Source organism: Rhineura floridana, chromosome 9 (assembly GCF_030035675.1).
Source record: "Rhineura floridana isolate rRhiFlo1 chromosome 9, rRhiFlo1.hap2, whole genome shotgun sequence".
NCBI lineage: Eukaryota > Metazoa > Chordata > Lepidosauria > Squamata > Rhineuridae > Rhineura > Rhineura floridana.
The window spans coordinates 120838079-120855031 of record NC_084488.1 but is presented as its reverse complement, the minus strand read 5'-3'; the positions used below and the strand labels follow the sequence as shown (position 1 = coordinate 120855031).

At 43.9% G+C, this 16953-nt stretch overlaps 1 protein-coding gene and 1 long non-coding RNA gene across 6 annotated transcripts in view; one reads left to right on the top strand and one right to left on the bottom strand.

The window, feature by feature from the left end:
• The window catches only part of SLC4A11 (solute carrier family 4 member 11), a 202550-nt gene that overhangs the window by 10086 nt on the left and 175511 nt on the right, over positions 1-16953 (top strand). The window contains exon 1 of one of the 5 annotated variants that reach the window (XM_061583519.1): positions 10813-11298. The exons of the other annotated variants lie outside the window; for them this stretch is intronic. The gene's annotated coding sequence lies outside the window, so the exon portion shown is untranslated. Of the gene's footprint in view, positions 1-10812; positions 11299-16953 lie in introns of those variants that run through there. 5 annotated transcript variants of the gene reach the window in all.
• LOC133363628 (uncharacterized) lies at positions 1922-10601 on the bottom strand. Its single transcript, XR_009757719.1, has 4 exons — positions 10340-10601; positions 9830-9966; positions 4034-4150; positions 1922-1997 (listed from the first exon to the last, which is right to left on the bottom strand). It is a non-coding gene; the product is annotated as an uncharacterized LOC133363628 (long non-coding RNA).

Here is a 16953-nt window from a genome sequence, read left to right as displayed (position 1 = left end):
TTTAAGATTGGAAGAACGACAGACTGCGAGAACTGAAACGGACAGATTGTTCCATCCCTCCCCATGAGTGAATTGATGGAGCCTTATGTGCCAGTTGGCTTGGCAAGCTGGAAACTGCTCGTCTGGGTGCGTTAGACTGCTAACCTAATAGGGATGCCAGTGTGGTGTAGTGGTTAAGGTGTTGGTCTATGACCTGGGAGATAGGGTTCGAATCCCCACACAGCCATGAAGCTCGTTGGGTGACCTTGGGGCAGTCACTGCCTCTTAGCCTCAGAGCCTCAGAGGGAGGCAATGGTAACCCCCTCTGAATACCGCTTACCATGAAAACCCTATTCATAGGTTTGACATAAGTAGGAATCGACTTGAAGGCAGTCCATTTCATTTTTTCATTTTGAGAAGAGGACTGTGGTGAAGACAGTATAGTGAGAAAGGGTGTTTCTTCCCATACATGGGTTGGATCAGACAGGTGACCCACAAAATGACAGGCTTGTATCAGCGAGTCACCCTGCTTAAAAATTACAGAAAGCAGAGTTGGGAATTTCAGACGCTCCTGAGCATCTTATTTATTTATTTATTATTTGATTTATATCCCGCCCTTCCTCCCAGCAGGAGCCCAGGGTGGCGAACAAAAGCACTAAAAACTCTTTAAAACATCATAAAAACATTTAAAAATTAAGCAACTAAGGCACAATAACATTACGCAGCTAGCTGAAAAAACTGGGGCATATTTGCATCTAAAACATATATATGAAAAAGTATGGGAATCACACACATCCATTTTCTTTCTGGTACTGAATACGTTGCTTAATCCAACTGAATTGTTTCTGCTTTCCTTAATAGTGATGCTAGATACATTCTATAATTCTGACACTAAGTTCGTAACATTTAACTCTCCTTTTTTCTGAGTAGTGACATATAACAGCTCTCATTACCTCACCTTGTCATACTCCAGAAAACTCCTTACGATTGTTCTGCTTCCTGTGCTGGTTCAGGAATTTTGTTCTAAATCAGCCCTCTCTAACCTAGTGCCTTATAAGTGTTTTATATTTCTCGAGCAGGCCACTCCAGATACTACTGGACTCCAGCTTCCAGCACCCCAATAGTTGGCCATGCATGGCTCAGTACATAGAAAGCTGCCTTATGCTGCATCCAACCACTGGAGTCCATCTAGCTCAATATTATCTATACTGACTGCAGCAGCTCTCTAGGATTTCAGAGAGGGAACATTCCTAGCCGTACCTGGTGATGCTGGGGATTCAATCTGGGACCCAGTGCTCTACCACTGAGCTACAGCCCTTTCCCAGGGCCTGATGGGAGATGGAGTCCAATAACATCTGGAGAGCTACGTGTTTTCCACACCTGCTCTAGAACATGTGCAATACATTCTTCCTTCAGTTGGTTTTTCAAGGCCAGGGTTAAACTCTATGTGGTTTCAAATGGAAATGGACTGCCTTCAAGTTGATTCCGACTTATGTCACCCTATGAATAGGGTTTTCATGGTAAGCGGTATTCAGAGGGTTTTTTTACCATAGCCTTCCTCTGAGGCTGACAGGCAGTGACTGGCCCAAGGTCACCCAGGGAGCTTCATGGCTGTGTGGGGATTCAGACCTTGGTCTCCCAGGTTGTAGTCCGACACTCTAACCACTATGCCACACTGGCTGTTAAGGGGGCAGAAAAGGGGGCACAGTTTGTGGATTTCCCCCTCCCCCAAAATTGTGTTGCAGTTGGGTTCTACATGGAGTGCATTCAGGAAATAAGAATGTAGAGCTTTTAATAAAAGGATGCTATGAGCCTACAAAAGGAAGGTCAAAATTTAAGTGGAAATTTCAGAATTGGTAGCGTGTGAGGCCTGTGCTTCAGTGTCTGTCAACTAGAATTAAGGAAGACATAAAGATGATTTAAGCAAAGTGTCGTCTTTATGGCTACTGCTATTCTCAAATGTTGGTTCTTTTGTTGGTCTTGCAGAAATCCCAGCATGTATGCAGAAAGTGAGGAACCTATTGAAAGCAAGAAGATAATATTTTTTAAAATATTGAAATCTTATAATGTTTGCTTATCTCTTTTAGTATTTCAGTATGGGGAAGTCCAGGAAGGCAGGTGCTTCGTCTTTTTATAGCATGCTGAGCTATAGCAAACCATAGTTTCCTGTTTTGTCCAAACCAAGTCAACCATAGTTTGCCTGCAAATCAGGATTGCAGATCATGATCACCCATGTTTTTCAGTCCTGGTTTGCTAGATTAGGATGAAATGGCAAACTGGTTTGTCACATGCTAAGAAAGGGAATTTCAAATCTCTGTGTGTAATTGGAGGAAGGCATGCAGAACCTCAGTGCTTGTGCCGGTTTCTTTCCATACATTATGTTATAACAGCCTCTGCATGTGCTGAGCGGACATGGTGTCAACATGATCTGCTTTCCTGTCTAAAGCACTCCCTTTCCAACAAAAATGCATAGCTTTTGGGACTCCTGCACAAAACCCTACTGAGTGTATACGTATCAGGATGGGGGGGGGGAAGTGCTCAAGCCAGATTAAAGATGGAAGTTGTGATTTAACCATTTTGATCCCAGACTCAAATTTAACACACCACAGGAAATGCTTTACCTTTTTGTGTTGGTGTACCATCCTTTCACCCTCAAAGGTATAAACACATCCTAACTCTATCTACAGCAACTTGGTGCCCACCAGATGTTTTGGACCACAAGTCCCATTAGCCCCAGCCAGCACATGGTCAGTGGACAGGTATGATGGGAGTTGTAGGCCACAATATCTGGAGGGCACCAGGTTGGCGGAGGCTGTCTAATAACAAATAATTTTTTTATTATTATTTTTAAGAACTGTTGACCAAAACCCAGTTCCGACTCGGATGGTAACAGGTCTGCAGAGCTGCAGCTGAATGTTATTGGAAAGGATATACAGAGATGGCCAGATTAAAAGCAAAGATATCCATATTGGGCCATAAAGAGAAATTCCAGAGCCTGTCATAGAGCAGTACTTTTATTAGGCCAACTAAAATGCCACAAAATAGTGAGCAAGCTTTTGAGTTTTCCAAAGTTCTTCATCAACCTAGTCTGCTGGTCTATGACCGAAATAAACCATTCATTCATTCATCAGCCTAGGGGTTAAGCAAAGTGAGGTGCGGCAGAAGAAAGAAGTCTTGGTGTTAGTCTATGTTGGTATCCATTTTTAGATGGAGTGTGGGATGAGATAGCAGACTCTCTCTATATATATATTAGGGCTGCACGTCTAACCCTGCTTACCTGGGAGTAACCCCATTGAATTCAGTAGGACTTATGCCTGAGTATATGTGGTTAGGGTTGCACTGTACATTCTCTTTGGAGCTCTGCAGGCTTTAGGTTGCATGTAAAGATGCTGAGATGAAGAAACAAACCACTGATGACTCCCCATCTTTGGAACAGAAAATCCAAGTGTCCTCTAGATGGGTTAAGATGAATTCTCCTGATTGGTTTATATCACCCTCCTGTGGCTGAGTTGCTTACTAGTGTGTACACTGGGACTTGTGGCAATTATCTCTTTTTGCTCCACTGTGCCCAGATATAAAAAGAAGGTGTTACTTTTGCTTTAGTCTGTGTGGAAGAGTCTAAAACAGTGTTTGGGAAGCTGTGTCCCTCCAGATGTTATTGGACTCCAACTCGCATCAGTCCGAGCCAGCATGGGACATGGTTGAGGATGATGGGAGTTAAAGTCCACCAACATCTGGGGGTGGGGGCAAAGGTTCCCCACCATTGGTCTGAAATGGAAAATGGAAATGGACTGCCTTCAAGTTGATCCCGACTTATGGCTACCCTACGAATAGGGTTTTCATGGTAAGTGGCATTCAGAGGGGGTTTACCATTGCCTCCCTCTGAGGCTAGTCCTCCCCAGCTGGCTAGGACCTGCTCAGTTTGCCACAGCTGCACAAGCCAGCCCCTTCCTTGTCCACAAGTGCCAGCTGGGGGGCAACTGGGCTCCTTGGGACTCTGCAGCTTGCCCACGGCTGCACAGGTGGCAGGGCACGTAACCCCTGAGCCACTCACTGTGGGGGTGATCTTTAGCTGGCTCTTGACAGCCAGGAGACACAAGCGGGGATTGGAACTCAGACTCTGGACTCCCAACCAGGCTGTCCTCCCCACTGTGCTATACCAGCTGTCGGTCTGAAATAAAAGACAAATAATTGGGTGTTAGAACCAATTAAACCAGAACTGTCACTAGAAGCTAAAATGATAAAACTGAGGTTATCCTACTTTGGACACGTAATGAGAAGACATGATTCACTAGAAAAGACAATAATGCTGGGAAAAACAGAAGGGAGTAGAAAAAGAGGAAGGCCAAACAAGAGATGGATTGACTCCATAAAGGAAGCCACAGACCTGAACTTACAAGATCTGAAGAGGGTGGTTCACAACAGATGCTCTTGGAGGTCGCTGATTCATAGGGTCGTCATAAGTCATAGTTGACTTGAAGGCACATAACATTGTTCATACAAAGCAGCGTTCAGGACAGCCATCACTATGATGACCCCAAGTTAAAGTTGACTCTGCACCATTTCACCCAAGTTTGAAAACTGGAATGGGGGCTATGAGTATCATTTGTGTGGGAATTGCCTTTCCACATAATAAGAGCCTGGCTGCTGGATCAGGCCATAGGCCTATCTAGTCACAGGGGCCAACAGATGCCCGAATGGGAAGCCATGAAAGCAAGACTTGAGCGCAAGAGTGTTCTCCCCCCCCCTTGTGATTATCAGCAACTGGAATTCAGAGGTATACTACCCCCAACAATGGAGGTAAAACCTAGACGTTTTGGCTAGTAGCCATTGATAGTCTTTTCCTCCATGAATTTGTCTTAATCCTCCTTTAAAGCCATCCAAGTTGCTGGCCATCACTGCCTCCTCTCGGAGCAAATTCCATAGTTTTAACTATGCACTGTGTGAAGAAGTATTTGTTGACGCTGCGTCAACTGGATCACCTCTCTATGCCTGTGGACACTCTGAACACACTCTAAACGGTTAGCTCTTACGTTTAAGGAAACGTGGAAGCCATAATGTGGATGTCCGTGGCCAGCACAAGCAGCAGCCCTCTGAAAGTGGCACTTTAGGGTGAAGGCTAGAAAGTTATTTTATTTATTTATTTCATATATGTATTGCACCCTGAAGCAGTTTACAATATAATAAAAACATAAAACAGATATTTAAAAAGTTAAAACAATGGCACATATAAAAAAATGTTTTGCAAAAGAATTGTAAATATAAAAATGGTTTAAAACAACAACAGCAAGTACATAGAATCAGTTCAAATCTAAGACAGATACCAACTGGGGAAAAGATTTTAGTACGCTTGTTGAAAGAGAGGATGTCTTTAGCAGGAACCAAAAAGACAATAGCAGTAGCACCTGTCTGATATGCACTGGGAGGAAGCTCCAAAGAGGAGGTGCCACCACACTAAAGGCCCAATTCTGACATTGTGCAGAATAGACCTCCTGCTAGGATCGTATCTGCAGGATGCCCTCTCCAGAGCTTGGAAAAGTTACTTTTTTAAACTACAACTCCCATCAGCTCCAGCCAGCATGGCCACTGGATTGGGCTGATGGGAGTTGTAGTTCAAAAAAATAACTTTTCCAAGCTCTGTGCAGAACACAGTGATTGGTTAAGTATGTAGGGGTTGAGGCGCTCTTTTAGGCATTCTGCTGCCAAGCTGTATAGGGCTTTGTATACCGATACCAGCACCTTGAACCAAGCCCACTCGCTAATTGGGAGCCCATGCAATTTTTTCAACAGTTATGAACTGAACAGCAATTATGAACTGGTGGCACAGAGTTGCAAAAGTAGTGATGGTGCTCCTCTGAATTGCAAACAGCGGTCCTATCCTGATTACAACTAGTGATTTGTGGTTCTCCAGAACAGATATCCCATCGGGGCATTCTGTGTTAAATTAGTAATGGTACAGTACAATTGCACTTGCCACTTTCTGAGGTTGTAGGAAGAGGTAATGGCCCTAGGTTAAGTGGTTTGTTATCACAGCAGAGCTCCCTCTTTGCTTTTATTAAAGAGATACTTCTTGTTCAGCAAGTTGGCTGCAAAAGGCAACCCTTTCGGGGCTCCCAATATGCATTCTTCTAAGGCCTTGGTGTTGAAGATTCAATTAATCATAACTCTAATTTCTTGAGAACCTGTTGGCACCACACCGGATTGCAAGCTGAGAGAAACTTTGTAATTGTATCCCACTTTTCTAGGCAAAATGCCCAGTTAAGGCTGCTTACTGTATCTGAGATAAGACAATAATGAAACAATACAAATGTAATAAAACCAGCAACAATAGAAAGCAGAAAAAGAAGAGCAAAAAATAGCCGGGCAGAGGAAATTAACTAAAAATGCACACCTGCTTAAAAGTGAGCAATTATTGGGGGGGGGGGGGGCTCAGCCATGTTTCTGTGAGGAGAATATTCCATAATGTGGATGCCATAATGGAAAAGGCCCACTCGTGCTAGGGGTGAAAAAACAGGACAGATAACCAATATTTTTCCTGTCCCTTTCTCAAGGATGCATCTCTCTTCCCCAATATTTATGTATTCTTTTTAGATATCACTCTTTTTGGAAGCTCAGAGCATCTGACCAGGGGTTTTTTGCATGGGCATCCACCATGGTGGCAAGGGGGCACACTTGCTCCCCCAGATAACCCTCAGATTCCCAGCTTGCTTGCTTTTTTAAAAAAGAGAAAGTTTCTAGTATTTGTTAGACCCTGAGATTTGAGGCTAAATGTACAGGCACTGTTCTTCTGATTTCATTGGGTGAGAAACTAGTCTGCTCCCCGCTTTCAGTGTTTTCCTCCCCACTCCCTGTGGAGAAATTCCTGCAGATGTCCATGATTTCTCAGAGATTCCCAATCACAGCCACATCTCCTTAGCTTCATTAATGCTTCAATGCAGGGCCACTAACTGATGGGTAAAAAGGGTCAGTTTGTCCCAGGTCTGGGGTCCCCAGGGGGCCCAAACTCTTAGGTTTCATTTTTTTAAAAAGGTAAGTTCCTAAGTGCTCTGGATCAAGAGATATACTCCAAAATGTCAGCTGCCTCCCCAAAACCTCTGTTAAAAAATGATCTAGTAGATGGCTGCTCCAATCTCTGAAGGATTTGTTGACCTCTAGGCAATAGCTAGAACCCCTTGCAAGTTCTGAAATAGTTGCCTTTTCCTGCTGTTCAGGATGAGTTCAATAAGCTTATAGCAGCACGTGTGCCTGCTTGCGTTCAGTTTTCTCTCTGTGTGCATGCATCCAGCATGAGGTCCAGAAAAGAAGATCACAGCTGGATCTTGGTAGGTATTCACAGTACACAGTTTCAGTGATGATAATAAAAAGTGTACATGCATGCTTTTTAATTGCTTACAAAAATAGTATATTGTACATTTTAGCTATCAAATGATTTTGGAACAGAAATAAAAAAAAGTGTACATGCAGCTTATGATGCCATTACAATGTGTTATAGTTTTCTAAATATAGGGAGTCAAACAAGTTTAACTTTTCCTGGGCTGTTGAAGAGGGCAGTTTGTCTAGTTCATAGCCTGTTTTGAAAATCTTCCTCATATGAACCCTTAATCTTATACTCACTTTTCTGGGAGTAAAGCTGCAGGGCTAATCCCATATACCTGGGAGTAAACCCCATTGAATTCAATAGGACTTACTTTTGAGTAGACATGAGGACTTCTGAGTAGACGTTGCTAAGGATTGTGTTGTAAATCTTTCTCTCCCCCTTCTAGTTTTTAAGCAATTAGGCAAGCATACGTAGGTGTCACTGCTGTTATGTGACAGGAAACTAATACTGATAAAGTTCTGTAATGACCAACTGGTTTTGACAATAAATTACTATGGGGTGTATGTGTTTTTACATCTCCAGTGTGTATGTATATGGAGTCATCTTTCCAACAACCCTGTGAGGTAGGTTAGGCTGAGAGTTGGTCACTCAAGCTGCATATGTTCAGAACGTATGTGGTTTGGCAAGCTATTTTGGTTGGTATTTTGCTGTAGAACATCAGAACAGTGGAATGTTGCAGTTAAAGTAATTGCGGGCTCTAACATCCTGCTCCCCACAGGGCCTCTCCAGATGCTTCCAAGTGTTTCTGCAAACTGGGCATGCAGGCAACTGCCTTTTCCTGGTTGCCCATTCTCAACATCTACAGGTACACTGCCTCTGAATGTGGAGTTTCCATTTAGCTATCATGGCTAATAGCTGTTTAACTTATTTGTCTAACTCTAGTTTGGGGTGGGGGTGTCTGAAAGAGAAGTGTGAAGGATGCAAACTGTCAGGTCTGAAGGCTCAACGTCCTCACCTTGTAGAGCAAAAATCTAGGCTGTCAATGCTGTCAGGAGTATGGTTTGGGTGATGTTGCTTATTTTCTATTATAAGTATAACAATCTAAGCCTTTCGCTTCCCCCCCCCCCAAATTGACAGTCTGCCTACACATACCTGTGCTGATCTGTGTGTTGGAGAGAACGTGCTGGTTTTGCCTAAGGTGGGGGCATAATTAAGCACTTGCGTTCAGATTTCTTTTTAATTTCTTGTGGCTTTCATTGAGGGAGAAGCAATGGAATGTGGTGGGTTACATTTCAACCTGAAGTTCCAGTTTCAGAAGTGTTTGCGGATTCCACAGTTTATATATCCAGTTGTGGTTTTTTTGTTGGGGGAGAGAGCAAACAAAAGCCCATAAACAAACCAGTCGGGATTAGAGCTGATCTGTTAATCCATCAGCTCTTAACAACCAGCCTTGGGAAAAGTGCATAGAACCTCCTAGTTATTAAAATGTTGCCCATTTAAAGATCTACACCCCCAAAACATTAAATAGCTGCCATCTATATTGGAAATGAGTATATAGTTTTAAGTAAACACAACATTTTATTTAAATTACTTACTTAGTCTAGTAAGGAATGGCACACCAAGGGAGCTAAGCTAGAACTCCTCTAGCTGTTTCTAATAGAGGAATATAAAAAATGAATGACCTATTTAGTCTGGTATTTGAGGTTTTATGTCTCTCTTCCCCCCCTTCTCCTTAATGTTTTGCGCCCTGTGACTTTTTTTATTTTATTTAAAAAACCCTTTAAAACAATCATTGACATTTATCTTCTTTGGGACTATGTCCACACTAGCTCCTTAAAAAGCAGCGAGATCGTTTTGTCTGGTTGCAGTTTGAAATGAATCTGCATCATGCTGTGAAATGCAAATGGCCTGCAAGTCGATCCTGACTTATGGCTACCCTATGAATAGGGTTTTCATGGTAAGCAGTATTCAGAGGGGGTTTACCCTCTGAGGCTCATCCTCCCCAGCTGGCTAGGGCCTGCTCAGCTTGCCACCGCTGCACAAGCCAGCCCCTTCCTTGTCCACAGCTGCCAGCTGGGGGGCAACTGGGCTCCTTGGACTATGCAGCTTGCCCACGGCTGCACAGGTGGCAGGGCATGTAACCCCTGAGCCACTCACTGTGTGTGTGGGATCATTAGCTGGCCCTTGACACCCAGACTCTGGACTCCCAGCCAGGATCTCCTCCCCACTGTGCTATACCAGCTGTGTGCACCATGCTGTACACATCTTTATTGCTTGACTGGAATACACCAAGCCCAACTGCTGATGTCAGACCTTTTAGGACTGCCCACAGCAAAGCGTTTCCATTGGACACACTTCGAAGTTGCTATGGGTTGACTGATCAACGAGTTTTGAAGTCGGCGTGAAGCTAGCTTGAAACGCATTTGATCTAAAACAAATTCAGATTTTAAGTAAAAAGGGGTGGAGTTTGACTGACGTTATCTGTCCCTGGATTCACAACACTGAGGAGCAGACGCACTGAAACCAGTATACCTGCAAGTGTGTCCATAGCATTAGTCCTTGAACCAGCTTTCAGTTCCTAGGAGTTGGCTCTCCAGTATAGAATTCCTTGAGCGTGTGCAGAGTGCCTTGCCAACTCTGTTAACTAGTCGCAGCCTGCCCCTGCAAATCTGCAATAAGGGGAAAAGAGATTGTGGGGCACAGGAATGTAGGAAGCTCTTTATTCTGAGTCAGACCGTTGGTCCATCTAGCTCAATATTGTCTGCACTGACTGGCAGCAGCTATCCAGGTTTTCAGGCGGGTCATACCCAGTCCTACCTGGAGATGCCCAGAATGGAACCTGGGACCTTTTGCATGAAAACCAGATGCTTTACTACTGAGCTCTGTGTGCGCACACGTGTACGCGTTTGTGGATAAGCTAGAGTGCCAGCACTTTTCTGCCTGCATACTGAAGTGTTGGTGAACTCCAGAGGCGGGGTGGTGGTTTTTGTCCATTTTGCAACTTTCCATCCACAATGGGAACTTTCCCCTTTGCTTTCTTACCTCTCGGTGGCACACAGCTGTCCACAGGTCTGGGAGATGCTTCCACATGTGCATTAGCCTAGGACGCATTAGCGGAGACTGTGGTGAAGGAGACCCAGTGCTTTGGTGTTCTCCGCTCTGCCATGCCACTCATTACCAGATGCAGATGAATAATTATAAACGTGAGCGAGCAGCGTGTGTGTTCAGCAGATATCAGAAGGCTCTGCGTTTACTCTTGAGCGGTAGCATAACATGGGCCAGGGGGCTTGAGCTGCAGTCTTGCCCCTCCCTCCTCTGTTTATCTTCTCCCTTATGCTCCCCTCCAGTGGGCACAATCCCTCTCCTTTCAGCATTTTGCCTTGCTGCTGCAAGATTTTCTTAAGGAGGAAGCTGCGGCTTTCTCAGTGAAAGCCATCCAGCAGGAAGCGCAGGCTCAAATGCGCAGGGTCACTTTAATTATTTGATTCCCTTCCCCTTCCTATATTCCAGCAGAGGCAAAAATGTTGAGATAACCGCGAGGTGCAGAGGCAGGCAGAACAGGGAGGGAGACTCCAGGTTCCTGGACTGAGTAATAAGCCGTGCCGCGGCATGTAAATTTGCTTGGAATTAGCTGAGTGAATCCTTGGCACCTTCTGGCTTTGTAGGCTGTTTTGAGGGACCTCTCTGGACACAGCAAAATCTCTCTCTCTCTCTCTCTCTCAAGCTGGAACTGAGGCTTGTGTTTCTGCAATCTGACGGGCCATGCTCTCTCCCCACCCACCTGCCACTCTCCAATTGGAATTGAGGTGGGGGGGAAAGATGCACGGGCTCCATTGATATTAATATTGAAGCCACCGCTGGGAGCCACGAGCTACTCCCTTGCTCGGCCACCTGAGTGCAAACTGGCACCCGAGGAACAAGCCTTGCTTGCTGGAGAGCCTTTAGGGGAAGGAAAGGGAGACTTTGGTCTTGCAGCATCTCCCTTTAAAGTTGCAGCCTAGGTAAGTTCTCTCTAATCTATCTATCTGCACGAACACAATCCCCTCTTGGATTTGGGCACTGCTGTTGCTGGGCGATGGGTTTCTTCAGCAGGTAATGCTGCGACATCTTGATCTGGCAGCTTTTAAAATATTTAGTTGCAGAAAGTAAGATGATACTTTGCTGTGTTTCTTAGGAGCCATTCTGCTTTAATAATGAAGCATCTGGGTCAGTGCATGTATTTATCTGTATGCTGAATTAAAAGGAAATGTATTGAGTTCATTAAACCAGAGTTGCTGAACCCAGTGCAGGGATGTGTGTGTTGCATTTCCCCCCCTGCTAATACATCCTAACAGCCAGTTTTTTTGCACACTGTTGATGCTGCCCAGGATGATATGTAAAACAAAGTAAAACCATCACCATCTATTATGGGATTAATTGATCGACAGCTGCGTGTAAAGTGCCAGTCCTGTGATGATCCATTTGCCCCGGTGGCTCTACAGCTGTGCAAGCGCCCTAATTAGTCTGCACAGGGAATGTAGATGAAAGAAAATCCATAACTGCCTAGCTGTGTTACCCCCAAAGATGCAGCTGAGAGTCAAGGGGCAAGGAGGCAAATACCTGCCCTGATGATGATTCTCTCTTGGTTTTCCAGGATAACTCCGAATTCTTCCTTGTGGTCCATAACACAGGAGTTGGAGCATGGCTGTGGATGTGTAGGTTCACATTTGTCTGACCTGATTGATGGATTGATTTTTTTGGTTTCCATCACAGCTGCCACTCCCATTTCCCTGGTGGCGCTAAAGTTCCTGTGGCAGTGAGATCTTCCTCCTTATGCTGCTCTCTGTATGCTGCTTTTCAGTATTAGGACATGGCTTCTTTGGGAATAATGTTCTATTCCTTCCTCAGGTATGCAGCCCAATTGAAATACTCTGGTAGTCTAGCCTGGTAGACTCTGCTTATTTAGGTCATCTGCAACACTGAGGGGGGGATAGATCCTTCCCACATTTCCGTAAATAACTCTTGTATTTTGTGGCTTAATAGTTTCCGCTAAGTTAAAATGGCAATAGGTTTGAATCAAGGTGCCCTGCTGTTATTATTTATTTTCTTTCTGGGGTTATGATTGTGTCAATTCTCCCCCTTTTCCAAATAGAATTCTAGGGACATTAATTTCTTATCTCGTATTTTGAGTGCAAATGTCTTTGCAACACTGTCCTCTCTGTTTTTTGGATGGGTGTGTGTGTCCAAAATTCAATATGATAGCTTTGGGATTTTTTTTAAAAAGGATATGAAATGAAGATCAGTGTCTGCCTTGGATTCCTTAGTTGTTTTAATTTTAAGTGGTGATGTTGAGACAACCTGTTACAGTGGAGTTGCAAAGTACTGCCATGTTGTATCTGGAGCTGTCAGAATCAGTGTGAAGTTTTAAAACTGTTGTGGCAGGGTCTTGTCCTTTTTTTGCTTTACTTTATATGCCTTCATCTAAAATTGGTTCCAAGGAGATGAAATTAAGTGCTGGTCAATATGATGGCTTGTAGGACAGCTGTCCTGTGAATAATGTATGTCATCATCACACTGCCCCGGGAGAATCTACAGGGTTTGGAAAACACCCTTACACCCTTGATGTAAAATGTTAAATTGCTTGGCTGCATTAGGACCTGAATTATCTTGGATTGCTGCTGCACATCCCACAATTTTCAGTCAATTATGTGCAGGAGAAGATCCTGATAGGTTGTGCTCAAAGTTTAATTTACATAGCACTTCAAATCTGCAAGCTGGTGTATTGCTGTTAGTTAATCCCAGTCAGTTGATATTATTCCCATTTCATAGACAGGACAGTGAGGCAAAGAGAAGACAGCCTATCTGAGGGCCATCCACTGAGATAATTCTGCCTGTGGATTTTATTCCAGCTCCCCCAGCCTAGCCTTCTGGTCACAGGAGGGCATAGGCTTAACTTGATTCCACTCCTGTGCCTGGCTCCTTGTTTTAGATCATAGTGTGAACGCTATAGGGAAAAGGCGTGCAGATGTTTTTATGGCACAGAGGTTCACTTTGTAAACAAAAAGTCTTTTGGAACCATGAAAGCTAGAGGCATTATTTTAAAACAAAACCAGAGATACCTAAGATTCTCAGATGACACTGTAAGAACCATGCAACATGAACTCAACAGTTTCCCTGACCTAGTTAAATATGATTGAGCTTTTGAGTTTTCATGTAGGCCGGGGTAGGGAGCCCGTGGCCCTCCAGATGTTGCTGGACTCCAAGTCCCATCAGCCTTTGCCAGCATGGCCAGTTGGTCAAGAATGATGGGAGTTTGAGTCCAACAACATCTGGACGGCTCCAAATTCCCCATCCCCGATCTAGACAATTATACCAAAACAGTGTGTTACAAAAATTCATCTCTCTTGGTGTTCTGTCTTCAGCAATGACCGGTCAGACTCTTTGCTCTTTGCCTCCAGCAATCAGAAATGCCCTACCTTCAGTCATGATTTGCCATTCCTGATATCTATTAGTAGACTTGTTTTCCAGTAATCTTCCCTGTTTTTAAAATGAGCAGTGTGTTCCCATTATCTTGATGGCAAGTCTGTCTGTCCGTGAAACCCTGAAGTGTCATTGTTTGCAACTCTTATTCCTTTTTTTATCTGCTTGGATAAACCCTCCTGTTGTTGCGCATAAAAAACTCCTTGCAATTGTCCACTGCAAAAAAAAAAAAAAAATTGGGGGGAGGGAAGGAAGCATGGGTTGGTTGTGTCTGTCCGTGTAATTCCTCCCTCTGGAGTTGCTGGGGCTTGGAGGGGTTGCTTCTCAGTGACACCTGTAAGGGAAATCTAGCCAAGATAATGAAACAGAGAGAGAGAGAGAGAAAAGAAAAAAAACATAAAAGCAAACATAGCTGCATCCTGGCTGGTTTCAACAGCTATTGAGTCCACTTGGTGGAGGGTGAGGTTTCCTTTTTAGACTCGCCTCTGGGAGGCAGACTTGCACGTTAATCCCTTTGGTGGGCTAAACTGAGGCACTGGTTTCAACATACCCCCAAATTGCAGCAACCTTGTTACGGGTTGGCTTGCTGGCTTGTTTGTTGTGGCGGTTGTCATTAACATTGCTGGGGCTGAGAAATCCCTATTAGTGGGTTTCAGCAGCATATGTTGCTGTGATTGCAAGCAAACCAAAAGCGAGCCGCTTTGACTCCAGACACACGACTGATCTCTTCACCAGTGTGTGGGTGGATGTTTGCCTGCCAGTGCTCAGCCATCAGAGCTCTGCCTGATGGGTCTTCCCTCTCCTGTCTCAGCCAGCGAAGATGAGATTAATTTTCCAGTTTGCATCGTCAACAATTTCTGTAGTATTATTTTTAAAAAAATCATTCTGCAATCTCTCTATTCTATTCAGCACTGCGTCCTTCTGGTGAGAGAGATCCTTAATATTCTTATATTACAGATAGGGAACTGAGGCTGAACTGGGGCGGTGTGTGGCTCAACGCATCACAAGAACTGAGACTTGAACTTGAGTCCAACACTGTATTCAGAGCTCAGGTCCTGCTTTCGGGCTGCCCAGAGACATCTGGTTGGTCACCATGGGAACAGGTTGCTGAACTAGATGGGCCCTTCGCCTGATCCAGCAGCCAGGCCCTTCGTAGGTTCTCATTCAACAGGCACAATGAAAGAGTGTCACTGTAGGAACATAGGGAGTTTCCTCATCCTGAGTCAGACCTCTGGTTTATCTAGCTCAGTATTGTCTACACTGGCTGGCAGCGGCTCTCCAGGCTTTCAGGTACAATACTTATTTATTTCATAGAATCATAGAAGAGTAGAGTTGGAAGGGGCCTATAAGGCCATCGAGTCCAACCCCCTGCTCAGTGCAGGAATCCAAATCAAAGCATTCCCGACAGGTGGCTGTCCAGCTGCCTCTTGAATGCCTCCAGTGTCAGACAGCCCACTACCTCTCTAGGTAATTGGCTCTGTTGTCATACAGCTCTAACAGTTAGGAAGTTTTTCCTGATGTCCAGTCGAAATCTGTGTTCCTGCAACTTGAGCCCATTATTCCGTGTCCTGTACTCTGGGACAATGGAGACGAGATCCCGGCCTATTTATTTATTGTGTTTGTATACTGCCCCATAGCCAAAGCTCTCTGGGTGGTTTACAACAATTAAAAACATTAAAAACAAATACACAAATTTAAAAACACATTTTTGAAAAGCAATTTAAAAATGCATGCTAAAATGCCTGGGAGAAGAGGAAAGTCTTGACCTGGCACCGAAAAGATAACAATGTTGGTGCCAGGCACACCTCATCAAGCTGTATATAGCACCAAGGGATTAATCTCGAGTCTAGAATTTAGTTGCTAGCACAGGCCACCTAGTTGCCTTATTTATTAATTAATTTTATAAAAGCATATACCACTCACGAGCGCTTGTTTGGTAAAGAAAAAATAAGGTGCCGGTACTCATGTCTTGCTAAAAGTGCTGTGGGTGCAAGCACAAAATGGCTGTCATGGGCAGCAAAAAAAGAGGTGCTGGTGTTCCTTACCAGTGAGTACTGTCACAAAAAAAAGCCCTGCCGCTTTGTAGTAAAACATCAGGGCAGTGTATAGCCACATAAAAACATTTAAAAGCATTACAGAGCATTTATGAAAGGTACTTATTACTACTGCAAAAAAGACAAATAATTGGGTGTTAGACCAAATTAAACCAGAACTACCATTAGAAGCTAAAATGATGAAACTGAGGTTATCCTACTTTGGACACATAATGAGAAGACATGATTCACTAGAAAAGACAATAATGCTGGGAAAAACAGAAGGGAGTAAAAAAAAAGGAAGGCCAAACAAGAGATAGATTGATTCCATCAGGAAGCCACAGACCTGAACTTACGAGATCTGAACAGGGTGGTTCATGACAGATGCTCTTGGAGGTGACTGATTCATAGAGTCGCCATAAGTCGTGATCGACTTGAAAGCACATAACAACAAACTTATTATCTGCCCTTCACCCAAAGGTTTCGGGGGAAATATATGCATCCTAAACCAAAATTAAACAATAATATGAAATATGCTACATTTACATTCTTTTCTATTCTGTTCTACATATTGTTCTACATTTGAATAATGTTGAATCTTATAATCATTTGAATATGGACATATGGACTATATTAATATATATTTTTAAATTAGGATTGATAAGGTTATTTTTATTCCAGATATAACAGAAAGGGAAAAAATAAACAACTTCAGCTCATGTTTACAATAAGAGTAGTTTTAATATTCCTTTTTAAACAGCATAAAACAAAATACAGTCTTCCAGTTCCAAATAAAACCAGCCGCAATGCCAGAAATTCTAACGCTCAGTACTTGTCAACCAAAATACTGGGCAAAGAGATGCTTTTTCACCTGCCTGCGAAACAACAACAGTGTTGTGGTGAGATGCACCTCAAAGGGGAGGTCACCCCTAAGGCAAGGGGCCACCGCAGAAAGAATCTGCCCACAGCATCTCACACTGTGGATCTCATTAGGCCTTGAAATGAAATGGCAGCTTGGAGTTGCCATTTCACGTTTCCATAATGCCCCAGAGAAACGTCAGAAAGGGCATTGTGGGAAATTAAAATGGTGGTTCCAGGTTACCAAATGCTGACTGCAGGGCTGCTGTCCACCAGGTAAGCATACTGGGGTCTCCATTGGAGGAC